We start from the raw sequence: 5,394 nt of genomic DNA, 5'->3' as shown, positions 1-5,394 counted from the left end.
CCCCCCACACACACCCCATGCCTTTCTTCTGAAATAATGGCAGCTCACTCATTGCTGGGTGACACGTGAGACCCGAGAAGGCACTCAAGGTCAAAAAGGCTGCTGCTAGGTTTCAGGGAGAGATGCTGCAGGCTCCTGGCAGCGCCGAGCCACACTTGTGCTTGTCAGTTTGGGGATGGAAAATGTCAAGGAGAGGTGCAGGGCCCTGCGCGCTGTGGCGACCCCAGGCCTTTGCACCCCTGTCCCTTCAACTTGGAGTGCTATCCCCAGTTGGTCCATACACTCCCTCCATTCCTCCTGGCAGGCCTTTGCTCAAATGCCACTTTGGGGGTGAAGCCTCTTGACCACCACCCCACAACACTTTCACAGCCTCTCTGCTGCCCTCCAAGCTCACACTGTGCCATTTCTCTACAGGAACAAGGCAGTAGGCTGGAGGGAGGCATGGCTAGAGAGGCAGCTAATCCACCCACTGCTGAGTCCCACACCTAACAACCCTGCAGGGCAGAGTAGAACTGCTCTTGAGGACTTTCCAAGGCTGGAAATCTTTACTGGAGCCCTGGAGGGGCTGGTGGGTTTGCACCACCCACCTAGCGGTTAGCAGTCCAGCGCCTCACTGTGCCCCCAGACCACCTTTAGATGAGTCACCTGCTGACCAAAAAGTGGGTGGTTTAAGGTCCCTCAGAAGCATCTTGGAGGAAAGGGCTGGCAACTTCTATGGAGGAGAGAGAGCCATTGACACCCATGGGGCACAATTCTGCCGGAAGTACATGAGCAATAGTCAGAATTGGCCAGGCACCTCTTATCCTGAATCTTTAATAAGGAAAATTGTATTTCCAAAATTTTCTGAAAAGCTGTCTTTTCCTGCCCATGCACTCAAACGTATGCATGCACGTACACACACACACACACACACACACACACACACACACACACACATTTGTGCTCACATGCACAGATGCACAAACCAAACGGAGTTTTTCTGAACCCACAAGCATGTGTGTTTCCCTGGTTAATGGGCACACCGTGGGTTTTCGCTAACACTCAAGTGAGTGGTCAAACTACAGCTACAAACCACTAAACAGAAAAGGTTGTTGCAGGCACAATGGCTTTGCATATGGAGGGTGGTGAGCGACCATACCCCGGTCCCCTGAAAGGTTCTGGGACTAAGATGGGGGTAGGGCATATAAGTGGGTCCCTGAATGACACGCTTAGGGGGTGGGACTTCCGAAAGGAGACTTTGTTCCACTGGGGCTGGGGGAGCACGGCTCCAGGAAGTGGGTAGGGGCTCAATAAGGAGGTGGAGCCTCTGGCCGGGCAGTGATCATTCAGAGCCTCCGTTTTTCGTGTGCAAAGCAGAACACATGGTGATGTGAAGGTTACTGCGCTAGCGCTGCCCGCCGATGACCATGCCCAGTGTGAGGCCACCCACAGTGCCTTGGAAGAAAGGCCTGGTGGTGAATTTCCAACAAGGGAGCCATTGAAAACCCTACGGAGTACGGTTCCCCGGGGTACCCTGGGATCACCATGTATCTGAAGGACCCAACAGTCACGGGTGTGGACGTCCGGGGGAAATATATTTCAGTGTGAGCTTCTGGGGAGAGGGGCCAGCCGTGGGCAAGCGGGATGAAAACGCTCCCCTAGGGGCTTCCGATGGGCAGCCATTGTTTATCGCAGGCAGGGCCCAGAGCACCTGCTTTATCCCCCCAGCAGGCCTCCTACGCCTAAGACGATTTTTGGCAACCCGAGTCCCGCTGTACTGAAGCAAAGAAAAGATAAAACAAAAACCTCCCCGCCGAAAGGGCTTGGAAGCCTGAAACAAAGCAAATCCAGACTTCTAGAACAACCAGAAAATAAGTCGAGTATATCCGGCTCTGACTGTCCCTGTAATACAGGACCACGTATTCGGAGGCTTTAAAACACCACAGATGTATTATTTTGCAATCCAAGAGGTCAGCTAAACATCCCTGGTGGCACACATGGGTCAAGGGTTGGGCTGCTAACTACGAGGGTGGGCAGTGTGAGCCCACCACTCAATCAGAAGGAGCAAAGACGTCTCCATCAGCTTCAGTGGGTTTTCAGCCTCCAATGCCCTGGTGGGGGGGGCGGGGGGGAACAGATCTCCCTTGCCCTGTAGGGTCACTGTGAGTTCAAATTGGCACTTTGCAGCGGTGATGGAGGTCAAAGGGTAAAGTGGAGGGTCAGTGAACAGACCCTCCAGGAGGTGGATTGGCCGCCACCAGGGGCTCAGCCATCGTTGTGAGGATGGGCACCGGACTGGGCAGGGTTTTCTAAGGTTGTGCAGAGCGTGCCGTGAGTCGAATGGACTGGAGGACACTTCTCAACAAGAACAAGGGGTTGGGAAAACGAAAAACATGTTCCTCGCTCCTGCCTTCGGTGGTTGGAGGCCTCTGGCGCCAGCGTCTCCTCGTCCATGTTACAGGGGCCCTTTCAAGGACTGGCCCTCTGGGATCATTGAGACTAATCGCCCTACCTCAAGGTCCTTAATCACATCTGCCAAGCCCCTTTGGTCAGGTGGGGTGACATTCGCATAGGTTCTGGGACTTGGACTTAGGTGCTAAGCAATAGTAATCGCAACAATTAAATGTACACGTGTTAAAATTCATTGAACTGTGCGCTCCAAAAAGTCAATTTCACTTAATGATGGTTAAAAAAAAATTACCCATTGAGCGTTTGAAGAGAAGGATAAGGAGAAGGAAATGAAAAGCTAGACACAAGATCTACAGATGTGCTGTGCTTTGAGGCAAGTTGGTCCTCATTGTGACCACATTCTAAAATGTCCAGTAGCTCAGATGCACTCTTGTGCTCTTAGCAGTGTCGAGTGCAGAGTTAATCTGGTGGCAGACGGTACTTGGAGCACAGCCCTGCGAGGACTAGAGGAACATAAGCTGGTCTATCTGGCCAACTCGTGGAATGTCCCTCTAAGTGGGGTGGTGAAGTCAGCTGTCTCCCGAAAGAACAAAGGCACACCGGACCCTGCCAGCTCAAAGCCAGGTGGCTGATGGACTCTGTCACCAAGTGATACTGCCTATCTCCTCCTGTCAGGGCCCCCGGGCATCAGTGAACGCCGCCAAGCAGGGAGGTGGTTTTTCCAGCAATTGCTTTAAAAGTGAGAGTTGAGTGGACAGGGGCCCTGTGCCCAGCCGAGATGGGTCAGCAGCACTGCTGGACACCCACTGGGCCCAGAGTGTGACTTGGGCAAGTAATGGCAGCGCTCTGTGCCTCTGATTTCTCATCTGGGGTATGGGAATAGTGGTGACCCTCCTTATGAGGTTGAAAGAGTCATTCATTCTTGGAAAGTGCTAGGATACTGCTGGGTATGCAGTAAGTGCTCAGTTAATGTCAGCTAGTATTCCAGTCCACTGGCCAGGCACCCATGTCCAGGGAGACAGGATAGAAGTGACACGTGGAGATGAGTTTATTTTCTCCCTGTTCCTATCCTTTTCCCATGGATGATATCACTATCCTCTTAGGCACCCGGACCCGAATCCTCAGCTCTCTTTGATTCTACCCCACTGGCGACAACGTCTGTTTATTCTGCCCCGAAACTGTCTTGCATATCCATTTCTCCAAGTCCTATCACAGCTCCAACCCCTAGTTGATTTTGGTCCTCCCTTCTCTGGCCTATCCACCCCCACCCTTCACAGTCTCTCACCCCACCCTTCCCCCAGGCCCAATTCCAATAATGACCTGCATGTTCTCTAGAAACGTTGGTGGCTCCCCGCTACCTCAAGGTTGAGGGTGTGTGGTTATGACTGGTTACTCTTCTAGTTTCATGTTCTACTCCCATCTCCTCCTCAGTTTTTTGGCCTCTCCCGCATAGCATCTTGGGAGCAGCTGCTGTGCAGTCCCAGATACTCATCTTCCGTGGAGTAGCTTCCTACCTCCAGTGAATGCTTGGTGAGAGCTGGCTGAGTTGCAGTAGACATGGGCTGGGTCCTGGAGGCAATGCTAACATTGGGCTGGATCCTTGTGGGTTAGTGGTAATGACGGAGAGAAGCAGGGCCACCCACTGAGGTCACCACTCAGCCCCTGTACCATGGGCTCACCAAACTGAGAGCACAAAGGAAATCCGTGGGCCAGGCACTGTTGCTGAGTGCTTTGACCTTCATCTGACTTAGTACTTATGTCAGCTTTAAACAGAAGAGATTAACATTAGACCCATTCCCCAGATGAGAGCACTGAGGATCAGCGAAGAGCAGTCACTTGTCAAGACCCAACTCCTAGTGCTGGCAGAGCTGGGATTTGAACCCAGGTTGTCTGACTCTACCATCTTCATTATTTTTCTTGCTGTTTTCTGGGCTTGACAGGAAAAAATGAGGCAGTCCACTTCCCATAAAGATTTACAGATTTGGAAGCCCTCTGGGCAGTTCTGCACTGTCCTGAAGGGTCACACTGAATTGGAATCAACTTGTTGGAATCAGTTTTATGGCAGTGGGTAGCTGGCATGGGGGTCTCGGTCCTGGCTCTCGCCACCTCCAACGACCCAGTCCCAGCAACCAGACAGCTTTGGTATTGTAGCCCTTGGTCATCTGCCTCCCTGTTTGGGGCACAGAGGCCCCCCCCAGACTGTCCCTGGTTTTTGCCATTGTCCTTGAGATGCCCGCCACCCACCTACGCCTGCCTGCCCTGTGGCCCAGCTGTCTCGGTGGCATGCCTGGTCTTTGCATTGTACCCCGTGACCTCCACATACCAACAGCAGCTGCTGTCCCCACAGGCTCTCCCTGCTCTGCCTGCCTGTGGGAGCCCCTTTGTGGAAGAATGTGGCATGGTGACAGCCCAGTCTGGTCACCCCTGCCCCAGTGTGGAGCTATATAAAGGCCACACTCTTGATTTACAAGTCATCTGACCCAATGTTCTTGGGTGAAGGACCTTTGGACCTTTCAACAGGTCTGCAGCTAGCCCTTGAGCTTTGCAGGGACGGCTCCATGTCCCTTCCCAGTGCAGACAGCAACACAGGGCTTTGATTTTGGGGTAGCTCTCTCAGCCTCGACATTCTGGACATTTGGGATTAGGCCATTCTTTGTGTGGGATTGTCCTGAACATTGTAGGAGGTTGAGCATCATCCCAGGACTCCCTCCACTTGATGCCACCCCGTTGTGACAATCCAGGGTATCCCAGGGATCTCCAAATGTTTTCTGGGGGCAGAACTGGGCCTGGGTAAGGACCACTGGTCTGGCTCACTTTTGGTTCATGGTCCCTGACTCCCAGACCAAGGGCTCCCAGGAACAGCCCTCTTCTGCTTCCTATCAGTAGCCACAGTTGCTGTTTGCATTTGTTGGTCTGATCAATGATTCTTTGGCTGGAGTGGGAGCTTGACCTTGCAAGGCCTGCCTTGCTCACTATGGCTTTTCCCCAGCACTCAGTACGGAGTCT

Source organism: Echinops telfairi, unplaced genomic scaffold (genome assembly GCF_000313985.2).
Source record: "Echinops telfairi isolate 266 unplaced genomic scaffold, ASM31398v2 ScPeMD7_7412;HRSCAF=8450, whole genome shotgun sequence".
Classification (NCBI taxonomy): Eukaryota; Metazoa; Chordata; class Mammalia; order Afrosoricida; family Tenrecidae; genus Echinops; species Echinops telfairi.
The sequence above is the reverse complement of the archived record's forward strand: the minus strand, read 5'-3'. Positions refer to the sequence as shown.